Genomic DNA, 13,883 nt, shown 5'->3' with positions numbered 1-13,883 from the left:
GAATATTTATTTGTTGTTCAAACAAGTATAACAAAGGTTTTACTTTGAAAGTGAAGCTGCTACATGCTAAAATGTAACATCCTGTTTTGTGAACCAATAAAATTATATTTAAAATTTATAATTTATATATTGTTGAACGACTAAGTAATGAGTAAAATGGTTAGTTGAAATATGAGACATCTGTACAAGCCCTGACTATTATAAGAGACCGTTTAATATTAATAATTAAATATATTATTTTATTTACCTTACTCCGTTTTTAATGAAACTTAGGTTAAAACGTAGATAAAAATATGCTCGTTCTAATGACATATTCGTCGTTTTATAAAACGTCATATTTTAAAAGTTATACAAGAAAAACGAGTGAAGCAGCTGAATTAATATAACTAAGCTAGCTAGCTAGCATGTCAAGCTAGCTAGCAAGCACGTCAATGTCCCACATCGCCCAGAAAGGAATTGAGGTGCCTTGCTTCACATATATATATAGGAGTTAAATTGTAGGATTTTAGATACACCAAAATTTTAACGGGAACGCTCTAGTATTGAGAATCCCGCATATACGATACCCCGTTGGGTGTTGTTAGTAGTCGTTTTTGGAGCACGAGTAGGAGCAGGAGTAGGGAAACTCTACATCAACGTGCCGTAGATAGTCTTGAGGTATACTCTCGTTTAAGTTTATGTTTAGTTATTTATTATTTATTTTTAGTAGTTAATATTAGTTTTATTATTAGTAATAATATATTAGTGGTAGTAGTGTTAGTATTATTTTTAGGTACTAGGGTTATTGTCAGGGGCGGGTATTGGGTAGCCTAGCCTTAGTTAGGCATGGACTGATCAACCATGCTTAAACAAGGTAGGGTTAACCAATATCCAACCATGATAATGACTAGTTAGGTGTACCATTACCTAACTTAGGATTATGTAAATTGTGTCAGGACCTTGAGATAGTACCTGATCATACTAGCAATTGTATCAACGGTTAGCTACTAGCAAGAGGTGAGTTTTATGAATGCTTTTCAAATGTGAACATGCTTGTCCTAAACTGTAATAATATGGCATGACTGTTGTACGCATGTATATAACCTGAGCATGACATACACATGATATTTGTGGTCCCTTATACGTGCCGCTACGGCGGGATTTGTCGGTACTACACCTGTGGTGTAGTGGGCATTAACTGTATGGTTATGTAAGTTACGTGGTAACGTTGGGTTATGATAACATGGGCGGGTACAAGTCATGATTAAATAATGTGAATTGTAAATTGTGTATATTCATAAACTCACCAGTGTAATATCTGACGTCTTTTAAGCATGTGTCACAGGAAATGATGGTTAGTCTTGGGCGGGTTGTTTATCTCGGATAGGCGTGACTAGTGAAATAAAGTATCTCAAACTTTCTTATCTGGTGGAAATTTTGCGTGATCAGTTAATAGTAGTTTGACCAAACTTTGAACCTTTAAGTTTCCAACTTTTGTACATTACCGTTTGTATCAATAACGTAAGTGTTTACTGGTAAGTTGGTATCAATTGTGTATGGTGCATCCTTATCTGGGTGTGGTGTCACATAAAACTTTATGAGAAATATTTGTTCACATAAAAGAAAGTTATAACTATGTAAATTTTACATTACAACATGTACTGAGCTAAAACATTTTTTTAAGAATGAAGATATGAACTTGAACTTTAAAAGGGCTAAAGTTGACTTTGACTATCTTGAACATATTAGAAGAACTTACGATTACATCTAGAGTGATGAATTTGAGATTGTTGGGATACCTTGCTGCTAATGCTAAAGCAATATATTTACCCCAATCTTGATTTCCTGCATAATCATCAAAAATTAGCGTTCATGATAACTATTTACACTTAGATTTAGATTTTTTATTGCATAATCTTGGATTCGATAAATAAGAAAGATTGATATTTCAACTATTGCAGCTACAGCCCACATGTTGATCTTTTTTTACCTCTAAAATACAAAATCCAATGGTTTTGTACCTGATAAGTAACAAGTTTGAAATCCAATATTCAAAACATATGTATTTAGCAAACTTTTTGGCGATGTTAATGGTGTGGTTTGGCCAGTTTTGACGGAATTTCTGGGCCGAACCAGTAAGTATGGTTCTTGAAAAAACAAAACTGTTGGTGCAGTTGTATGTCGACTACATCTTCGTTCGAGTCTTAGTGTAGGGTTGTTTGTATTGTGCACGGAAATCAAGATTATTTCTATTAATGTGGATTTCGCTCTTAATGACCTCTTGTCATTTGGAGCGAAATCATCAACATCTTGATTTCGCTCATAAAGTCAGTTAGTGTGATTTCGCTCCTATGCTTAAATGTCTGATTTCGCTCGAAATGCACCTGCATGTTCGAGCGAAACCCCAAGCCTATAAATAGGCAGCCATGAGCGAAATCAGTAGAGTAGTTGTGATTTCCGACGGCGAAGCTCCGTCGAAGTGTCTCCACGTCTGTAACAGCTTTCTAATCAATACAAGAGAAAATTAATAGTGAAATCAAGCTAAACAAAGACTGAATCAATGAATTCTGCCTCTAATTCAGTCTGAGCACTCTTCTGATCGACTCGTTAGGTCGTCTCACGATCCTACAAGTGGTATCAGAGCTCATGAGGAAGAGTTCTTACCGTTTAGTTCGTTTTCGCTCAAAAATTCTGATTTCTACACCTTCTTTTATCATTTCAGAAAGTTTTAACGGTCAAAACTATTTCAATTTTTCACACATTGTGTAAAATTGTCTATTAACAAATCCTTGAAAGTTTCAGCATTAAAATCAGCTTAAAAGTGTCAAAAAATGGTTCGAGATCTGATTTCGCTCCAAGGTATATCAGGTTGATTTCGCTCCAAAAATTGTAATTTCGCTCGAAGCATTAGAAGCGAAATCAGTGATTTTGCTCCAAACAGCTGATTTTGCTCGAAGAGTCAATTACTGATTTCGCTCCAAAGGTGATTGCGTTTGAACTCACCGGTTGATTTCGCTCCTAAGTGTTCAGAATCTGATTTCGCTCGAAATCATATCCTGATTTCGCTCGAAAGCATTTTCTGATTTCGCTCCTGTGGTCTTTCTGATTTCGCTCCTAAGAATTATTATAATTTCGCTTGAAAGATTGTTTGTGAGAAAATTTGTCAGAATTATATAAAAGATGGCATTAATGTTTGACAAAAAGGAGAATGAGTTTATTGGAAGGTTAAATAGTTATGGATGGTATAGAACGAGCACATATGAACAAGATGATAAGAAGATTTGGATGCTTAGACTTGAAAATTTTGCATGTGAAAAGAATGAAACAATGAAAGAAATGGAAAGAAGATTTGAGTACTTAATAGACAAACTAAAAAGGTTTGACATAAAATTGACAGATGCTGAAAAGGTATCAAAGTTTGCAGATGCTTTACCTGCCAAATGGGATGATGTATTAAAAGAATTAAAGCAAAAACCTAAATTTTCAAAATTACGTCCATTTAATTTCATCAATAAACTTCAAAAACACAGTTATGAAAATTCTGACAAGAAGAAAACATTGATGAATAAAATCAAAGAGAATCTAGATGAATAAAATCAAAGAGAATCTAGATGAATAAAATCAAAGAGAATCTAGAAAATTCTGACAAGAAGAAAACATTGATGAATAAAATCAATTTGGATGTAATTACTGAGATTGATAAAAGAATCTGTATGTGTTTTGCTGCAAAACAAAACATGAAATATGATTATAAGAGAGGATGTTATATTGATGAAAATTTAAAACCTCTTGATTTTGTTAAAATCGTTTGTGCAGGAACATACAAGACAAAATCAAAGGAAATCACAAAGAATGAAGAATCTGTGAAGAATGAACTTTCAAGTTCTGCATCAGTATGTTTTAAATGTGACAGCTTTAAGACGGAAAATGACAAACTCGTGAAAGATGCGGAAAGTTTGACTTTGGAAGTCAAAAAGCTGAATGATAAGAAGCAAGCTGATGATAAACAGATTCTTGTTTTGCAGGGAAATTGTGTAAAGCTGAAATCTGAAAATGACAAACTGTTAAGTAACTTGAACAGTTTGACATTGGAAAACCAGAAGTTGAAAGAAAATGCAAAAAATTTTGAAGATAAACTGAAAGTTTTTGAAATAGAGAAATTAAAAGCTGAGAAAGAATTTCAAAGTCAAATAAAAATTCTTGAAGATGGGAGAAATGGTTTTAGTCAAAATAACATCGAAAAGCAAAAAATGATAAATTCTCATCTTCAGAAAATTATTAGACTTGAAAAACAAATTGAATGTTGTCACACCCCGATTTCCACGTGTTTCACCGGTGGGCCCGGTGGGGGATTACCGTGACGTAGTTGGCAACAATATAGTCAAACCACACAATATTTAAATGCACAGCGGAAGCATAAAGATAGATGTATTTCAACTATCGAATGTAATATCCAAGTATCACAAGTATTCGAAATAAATCCACAGGGGGGGATCAAAATAAAAATAGAAATATTGTTCAACAGATAGTGGCATCCCAAGCTTGCGAGACTCTAACGATGCTAAGGAGTGGCCAGCCTATTTCGTGTAGAACCTGCATTTAATCTTTTGGGGAAAATACGTCAGTTTACACTGACACTTTTGAAAAAGGTTTAATAAAATTGATCTGAATGCACAAGGCACAAACTCTTTATCACTTGGGATAATTTATAAATTAAATCTTGTAAAAGAATTACATGTTCACTATGCGTTCAGTCGCCCGGGTCGTGTCGGGTTTAAGGTTAATAGACACGCCACGTAGCATAAAGCCGTGGCGGGAAAACCAACGGTTATACCTTTATAAATATAGACACATTGTCGGGTGTACGCCTACACCCGCGTGTCGAGGTCGTGGCCATTTCGTAAAATGATGCCAAGGATATCCGGGACATGGTCATTAAGCTCCCAAAGGCGTAAAGCCAACAAAACAAATTTTTAAATGGGTCACATTGATAATACCCAACTACTAATGAGTTGGGGTCAATTGCCCGACCAAGCGGTATTTTTATATACCGTAACCCAAGCCCATATAACGTAAAATAAGTTAAAAGTATTTACCTGAGCAAGTAATAACCTCAACAAACAAATGCAAGTATCTTTTACTAGTCTCCTATTCTGGAACGAATGTTTATAACAAACCTACTAGAATTCTAACGGGTCTTTAATTTAGCCTTAGCTTAGACCGGTCAGTTTCAAAGGATAAATACGGTTTAATCGCGTGAAGGGCGAAAACCAGGAATGGGATGTGTTTTGGACCCAACAAGTTTGAAGACTTGTTTTATATGGGTATAATAACCACACTCTGGATTTTGAAGTAAAAACAATAAGGTTTAACCCGTTTTGGCTAGTTTATGTAAACTAGTTTCATAAAACGAACCGTGCGCGCAAAAGGCGTAACGGGTAACCGTAAGAGTCCTACACAGGTTTCCTAAGTTAATATACTCTAAAGAGGTTGTGGTATCTGTAGGATACCTTCCATTATGCCCATAACGAGTTCAATCCCAATATACGCCCCGTAGGGGTATTTCGGTCGTTTTAAAGATTATAGAAGAGATTTCCGAGTTCTACAGGAAATCTGAGTTTTCCGAATAGTTTATAAAGTTCAAAATACTTTATTTATTATTTAAAATCAATAGCAACTGGAATCGGGTCAAAATACCATGTAGAACTCAAGTTATGTCCGAAAAGGGTATATTCGGTATTTACTGAATCAATGCCATAACCGTAGGTTATGAGCAGGTTAAAAATAATTAAAAATCTTTAAAAATCCCAAAATATTATTTTACATCAGTGTGTAAAAGGTTTAGTGTCGAAATTTGGGTTTAGATAGGCTTTATACTAATTGCGCCGTTTATTTACTAAAGTTTCCGTAATTACGCTATTTAGCATAACTCCTATTCTAGACCTCGGTTTGATATGAAATTTTAGGGACATGCATAGAAATTAGTAACCAAGGTTATTGTCCTTTCACATGTCCAAAATTCTCGTTTTAAAGTTAAAAGGGCGTTATGGTCAACTTTTAAGCATTTAACGGAAATGTGCAAAAGACTCGGACAAACAACGAACCGGTCACAGAGGGTTATACCATCATGTAACCTGGTCCTAAGAGAGTCCTAAGGCATATCTAAATCATACCATAACGGGTCAGAACTGAAGTCAAAGCAAAAGTCAAAGTTTTGCGACTTTTGGTTCCGAACCGGTTCAAAACAGTAAATGGTCGGATCAAACAAGCTTAGACCATTTATAATACTTATTATAATGTTGTATGAGTGTTAAAACAGGTTACATGCCATCTACATTACTGATTATGCATTAAATCGAAAATTAGCATTCTGTTGACTTTTTCTAAGCAAGTTTGACTCGACATTTGGACTAGTTAGAGTGGGAATCAGAGGGTGCCCTTTTAAGGGTTTAATGCCCACATAATTACCAACATATAACTACCTTTGATTCGGCTAATCACTGGACCATTTGTGATTAACCGTTAAGTCAACAGTTAATTACGACGGTTTGACTTTTAAGCTATAACTAAGCGAAAACTTAACTAAGAAAGGTTAAGGGTGCTTACCAAAGTCCTATGCACAACTAGGGATGGCTTGGTTCTGCTTTGGAGCTCCAGAAGTCTTCACAAATGCAGATTGAGGTGTGAAGAACAATGTTGCAACTTAAGGCCCTTTTATAGTAGTTTAGGCACCTTAGATCTTTGCCAACAAGTGCTACAAGTGTTCCTAGATGATCAACACCTGTCCCTGAGTGCTAGGGGACGTTTAGGGGGTGCCCAGGCTGCTCATAATTGTTCCAAAGTCAGTTACAAGGGCTACGGCAGACAAGAATCCAATAAAATCGGACCAGACAGGCCCTCGCGTGACGCTAAGACCCCCCCCCCTTGGGCCTCGCGTCGCGCTAAGCCCTTCTGCACCAAATCTCAATTTTCTGATTTTTACGCTTTGGTCCTTGGCTCTTGGAAACTTTGTTTAGACTTCCTTTTTTGCATTTTAAACCTTCCAAGTTGACGTATAAGGTCTTCAAGATATATACCCACTTCGTTAGTCCTCGGTTAACTGTATTGTTACCCGAAAAGTCATAAACTTCATCGTTGATGCTTTTAACCCCTCATATACGAATTTGATCATAACTTTCTCATACGATAATGAAATCTTATGAGATTTTTGTCATGTATTCTAGTGAGCATAATTTACCGTTACAAAGCCTCGTGTTTGCTAAAAGGTCACTCAGAGGTATAACTTAAACATGTTGACACATTTAACCCCTGTAGTTTGTAATCTCTCACTCTCTTCCACTTTTAGTTCCGTATGATCCATGATTCATTCGTTTGAAGGTACGAGCATCATTTAGGGTTACTGTACAGTATATTTATCCCTTGTTGACATTTTGAACCCTCGGATTCACATACTTTCTATGTTTGTCAACTTTAGTCCTTATTTAGTATCTATAACCACGTGTAAACTTATGACACGTGTCAATACATTATAGGATGCAAAATTTCGAGGTGTTACATCCTCACCCCCTTCAAGAAATCTCGACCTCGAGATTTATTGAAACAAATGAGGGTATTTTTCTTTCATCGTGGACTCCACCTCCCACGTGTACTCGGGACCTCTACGGGCATCCCATTTTACCTTCACAATCGGTATATACTTCCTGCGAAGTTTCTTAACCTGTCGATCCTCGATCGACACAGGCTTTTCAACAAATTTTAAGCTCTCATCGATGTGCACATCTGTATGTAGTATAACTAGTGATTCATCAGCGAAACACTTCTTCAAATTACAGATGTGGAACACATTGTGGATACTGCTGAGCTCTTCCGGTAAGTTTAATTTATAGGCAACCGATCTGACACGTTCGATTACTTCGAATGGTCCAATATATCCTTGCTTAACTTGCCTTTCTTACCGAATCGCATCACCCCCTTCCAGGGTGATACCTTAAGCAATACCTTGTCGCCTACTTCGAAATTGAAAGGCTTACGCTTCAAATCTGCGTAGCTCTTCTGCCTGTCTTGGGAAGCTTTCAATCGATCACGAATTTGGACAATCTTGTCCGTTGTTTCAAATATTATATCAGGTCCTGTCATCTGGACATCTCCAACTTCTGCCCAACAAACGGGCGTTCTACACTTTCTACCATATAGAGCTTCAAAAGGGGCAGCCTTAATGCTCGTATGGTAGCTGTTGTTATAGGAGAACTCGACCAAGGGTAGGTGGTTATCCCAACTACCACCTAAGTCGATCGCACATGCACGAAGCATGTCTTCCAACGTTTGGATTGTACGCTCACTCTGTCCATCTGTCTGAGGGTGGTAAGCCGTACTAAAGTTCAAACGTGTGCCCAAAGATTGTTGGAAACTTTTCCAAAAGTGTGACGTGTATCTGGTATCTCTATCAGAAATGATAGATACAGGCACGCCATGAAGGGCTACAATCTTATCTACAAACAACTGGGCTAGTATATCGGAGCTATGAGTCTCCTTTATGGGTAGGAAATGTGCTGACTTAGTCAGTCTATCAACTATTACCCATATTGTATCGTTTCCCTTCTTTGTCTTTGGCAACTTGGTGATGAAATCCATCGTCACCATTTCCCACTTCCACTCAGGAAGTTCAGGCTGTTGTAGCAAGCCTGACGGCTTTTGATGTTCAGCTTTTACTTGCGCACAAGTCAAACACTTTGCTACATAGGTGGCTATAGACTTTTTCAAGCCTATCCACCAAAAGTTTGCCTTCAAGTCCTGGTACATTTTATCAGCTCAAGGATGAACGGAATATCGGGAACTGTGGGCTTCCTGAAGGATAATGTCACGAAGACCTCCATAAACAGGAACCCATATCCTTCCATTCAATCTCAGAATTCCGTCTTTGCCATAGGATAACTGCTCTTCAGTTACTCCTAGCTTTTCGTTAGGATAGTTAGCTTCTAACACAGCTTCCTTCTGTGCAGCTAACAATCTCTCATTCAGGCTGTTCTTGATTTCAATGCTCTTGGCATTGATCCTAATTGGTTTCATTCTTTTTTTTCTGCTCAAGGCATCTGCGACTATGTTGGCCTTGCCTGGATGGTATCTTATTTCACAGTCATAATCGTTCAGAGTTTCCATCCAACGTCGCTGCCTCATATTCAAATCTTTCTGATTGAACAGATGCTGAAGGCTTTTGTGATCAGAATAGATCACAAATTTAATGCCATATAAGTAATGCCTCCAAAGCTTTAGTGCAAATACAACGGCACCCAACTCCAAGTCATGGGTGGTGTAATTCTTTTGATGCACCTTTAATTGTCGTGAAGCATGGGCAATCACCTTGCCCTTCTGCATAAGCACACAACCCATCCCGGTGTGCGATGCGTCACAATACACTACAAATTCTTCCATTCCTTCCGGCAATGTCAACACAGGAGCATTGCTTAGCTTCTGTTTAAGGATGTCGAAAGCTTCTTGCTGCTTAGGGCCCCAATTAAACTTTATATTCTTTCTAGTTAAAGAAGTTAGGGGTGCAGCAATCCTGGAGAAATTTTCGATGAAGCATTTGTAGTATCCTGCTAGACCTAGGAAACTGCGAATCTCCGTAGGCGTCTTCGGCTCCTGCCAATTCATGACGGCTTCAACCTTGGCGGGATCCACTTGGATACCACGCTTACTGACTACGTGTCCAAGGAATTGAACTTCTCGTAGCCAAAATTCACATTTAGAGAATTTAGCGTAAAGCTTTCCTTGATGAAGCAATTTAAGAATACATCGAAGATGCTTCTCGTGGTCAACTTGACTTTTTGAGTAGATGAGGATGTCATCGATGAAGAGAATGACAAATTTATCCAAATAAGGCTTACAAACGCGATTCATGAGATCCATCAATGCGGCAGGTGCATTAGTGAGCCCAAAAGGCATCACTAGGAACTCGAAGTGACCATAACGAGTCCTAAATGCAGTCTTGTGCACATCATCGTCTTTAACCTTCAATTGATGGTAGCCTGACCTTAGATCAATCTTGGAAAAGTAGCTCGCTCCTTGCAACTGATCGAACAGATCGTCGATCCTAGGCAAAGGATACCTATTCTTGATTGTAACTTTATTCAGCTCGCGGTAATCGATGCATAGACGCATCGAACCATCTTTCTTCTTGACGAACAGGATTGGTGCTCCCCAAGGAGATGAACTTGGTCTAACAAAACCTTTGGCTAGCAGATCATCTAGCTGTGTCCTCAATTCTTTCATTTCCGTGGGTGCCAATCTATAAGGTGCTCTCGCAATAGGCGCGGCTCCTGGAATGATGTCGATACTGAATTCCACTTGCTTATCTGGTGGCAAACCAGGCAGTTCTTCCGGGAAAACTTCAGGATAGTCGGAGATGACTGGGATGTCTTCAATCTTGGGTTTCTCTTCACCGATAGTCAACTGTGCCATATAAATGACACATCCTTTCTTCAAACATCTGGATGCCTTTAGCATAGATACTTGTGCATGCAATCCATGTCGAGTATCTCCCTGGATGGTAAGCGGTTCTCCAGACGGAGTCTTGATTACCACTTGTTTCTTGTTGCACATAATTTGGGCTTGGTTATGCGATAACCAATCCATACCCAATACTACGTCGAAACCAGCGAGTTTAAAGGGTAACAGGGATAAAGGAAATGAGTGATTCCTAATGGATATAACACATCCATCTAAAACAGTTGAGACTGTTACCATAGTCCCATCAGCTAGTTCTACTTCATATTTCACATTCAAGGTTTTAACAGGCAATTTTAACAACTCACAAAACTTATCATCCACAAAGGATTTATCTGCTCCAGAATCAAATAACACTCTTGCGAATACATCATTGATAAGAAACGTACCGGTTATGACGTTCTCGTTCTGGATAGCCTCTTGAACATTCATCTGAAAGACCCTGGCATTGGTCTTTTTCCCATCTTCAGCCTTCTTCACTATCTTCGGGTAGTTAGTCTTGATGTGCCCTTTTTCGTTGCAACTATAACAAGTTGCATCCTTGAGTTTCTTGCACTCAAGAGTCCTATGCTCAGAGGACTTGCATATCCCACATGCTTTCGGCTGGGATTTCTGTTCATATCTGCACTTTCCGAAGAGGTGCTTCTTGCAAACATTGCACTTGGGCCTATCGCCCGACTGTCTGTCATTCTTCTTGGTCTCCGATCCCTTCTTGTGGTCACGATTCCCCCGGTGCTTCTTGCTTGACCTACACGTTTCCTCTTCTCACTGTCAGCATTTCTCAAAGATCTCTGCCTCACTGCATCCAGTGTGAGAGACAGAGATATATCTGCCACGGATCTAAATGTAGCAGGCCTAGAAGCCTTTACGCTAGCTTCTATCTCTGGGGCCAAACCCACAATGAAACGCGCGATCCGTTTGGGTTCCGGGGTCACAAGGTACGGAACCAATCTTGACAGGGTGTTGAAACTAGTGAGATATGCCTAGCAATCCAGGTTCTTCATGACCAATGATAAGAAATCAGATTCTATCTTCTCAACCTCGTGCTGAGGGCAGTAGTTTTCTTTGATGAGAACAATAAATTCCTCCCATGACATGCTATACAAAACAGCCTTCCCTGAGGCTTGAACCAATGATCTCCACCAAGCTAGGGCTTCACCCTTAAATGACTGCGATACAAACTTCACTACATCCCTCTCAGCACAACCACTAATGTCCACCACTGTGTCCATTTCGTCTAGCCAGGTCATACAATCCACGGTGCCTTTTTCCCCAGTAAAATCTCGGGGCTTGTAGGAAACGAAATACTTATACGTGCAACCCCTGGCGCGAGGTGCATCATCGACCATTATCTTCTTAGGACGGACACTATTCTCATTTGATGAGTGTCGATCGTCATCCTTCTTAGGTTTAGGCTGGGTCGAGGGTGGTTTGCTGTGATGTTCAGAATGGGTTCTTGGTTTAGAGTGTGGTGCAGACCGGGTCCTGCTTCGAGACTCGCTGTATTCTTCGTACTGCCGATCCAAGGTCGTCTTAACAACGTTGTCTACCAAAGCTTTCAATTCAGCGCCCGTTATATTAATTTGGGCGTTATCATTGTCATCCTCCTTTGATTGACTATTAACTCCATTTGGGTCAGCCATCGAGATCTTTTTCTGCTACAAGGAATATGACAGAATTTTATTTAGGAGTTTATTATGGAATTGTCTTTTATGGCAATTCATTAACCATGGTAAACATAGACCATATTTGGTTAATTTGTTACTCATTTTTATTTAGGATTTGAACATAACTTATCCTAATTACAAATAATATTGTTAGTGGCACAAAAGCCTAGTCACTAGGACGTTTTATATATTATTAGCCAGGATTTCAGAGAATCAAGGCATGAAGGTTTGAACCATAGTTCTTTTACCTTTTCTGACAGGGAGTCATAGACTACAACTGTCTTCTGCCTTATATGACAATAAGTATGGCCTGTAGGCACTACATCACTAATGGATGTCTGATAAGTGATCATATTAATTGATGATTTAAACCCATGATTCATAAATCATTAATTTAGGTCTGGAATCCTTTGAAGAATTCTTATATAAGAATGACGCGTGTGATTTTAACGAATCAGATCTGCCAAGAATGTAAACATGTTTACAGAGGTGAACAGGAATCTGAATCTTTTACTCATGTCTCACCATCTTGGCCGGGTCTTATAATGACACCAGGCTAGGTCTACCATTTAAGATTCTTTATTTAGGCAGACTTATTTAAAAAGGAATAATTTTTAATTTATTTCATATAATAATGTATTAAGATGACAAAAATGAAATTTATAAACTTAACATTCCATTAATCATAATAATGATTACACACTGCCCTAAACGGGACTTTCAATAGACAAATACCTACGCAGAGGTTTACAGAAAACAAGTCCACGCAGGGACCAAATACATGGATAGATGTCCGCACAGGGACAAAAAGATAAGTCCACGCAGGGACTGAAAGGCAATTGTCCACGCAGGGACTAAACACAATAAATGTCCACGCAGGGACTAAAACAAATAAATGTCCACACAGGGACTTGATTAAAATAGGAAATACAATAGAACATATAAAGACTAATGATCTCGCTTCTTCTTCCCCTTTAACAGGTTTGCTAGGCCTTTAAGGAATCCACGATTGTTCTTACGTTCTTGCTCAAAGTCTCGTTCTACCCTATTTAAACGGTGAAGGATTTCTTCCTGCTCCGGTGGGGAAAAACGTGGCTGTTGCGACAGTTGTTGAACCGGAGGTCTAGTAGGTGCTGGATACCCATGAGCTGCGTATCCTAATCCCCAAGGGTTTCCATAAGGTCCTTCGGGATGGAGGGTGTTGTAATTGGCTGCTACCAAATATGGGTCGGCGTCAGCATAATTATAGTGAGTGTGAGTCGGTAACTCAAACGGGTTGTACGCGGTGGAACCGGCGTACGCAGGTATCGGGTTATCATAGCCGAATGGTGGTGGAGGTGGTGAAACTGGTGCAGAATTCACCTCTGCAGGGTGGCTCGAAGGTTCACCCATTTGTGGTTCTTCAGGCAACGGCGGAAAATGACTTGCACTCGAGTGGCGAGGGGTGCTAAAGTGAAATTCCCTTCCTTGGGTGGACATCCGCGCGCCTGATCTCCTACGCCTTGGCGGATCTGGAGGTGCTTGTTGAACTGGTGGCGGTGGAGGCGGTGGCGTAACTGCCACGAAACGCGAATCCTCGGAAGGATCCTTCTGCTGGTGAGGTGATGAATGGTGAGAGGGTGTAAAGTACCACTCTTAAACCTCGCCTGGAAACTGTCGGGACCTTGATAGGGTGTTCCATGAAAGGATGACCCATCAGAGATCTCGATAGGATGGTTGGGAGTACCTCTTGCA

The 13,883-nt window shown here is 39.1% G+C and overlaps 1 long non-coding RNA gene across 1 annotated transcript; it reads left to right on the top strand.

Moving 5' to 3' along the window:
• Positions 1-617: 617 nt before the first annotated feature.
• LOC110909571 lies at positions 618-1,505 on the top strand. The gene is made up of 3 exons (XR_002575458.1): positions 618-657; positions 936-996; positions 1,325-1,505. It is a non-coding gene; the product is annotated as an uncharacterized LOC110909571 (long non-coding RNA).
• Positions 1,506-13,883: the final 12,378 nt, after the last annotated feature.

The sequence above is a fragment of the Helianthus annuus genome, chromosome 15 (assembly GCF_002127325.2).
Source record: "Helianthus annuus cultivar XRQ/B chromosome 15, HanXRQr2.0-SUNRISE, whole genome shotgun sequence".
NCBI classification, from domain to species: domain Eukaryota; kingdom Viridiplantae; phylum Streptophyta; class Magnoliopsida; order Asterales; family Asteraceae; genus Helianthus; species Helianthus annuus.
Note: the sequence above shows the minus strand (reverse complement) of the source record. Positions and strands in the feature narration are given on the sequence as shown.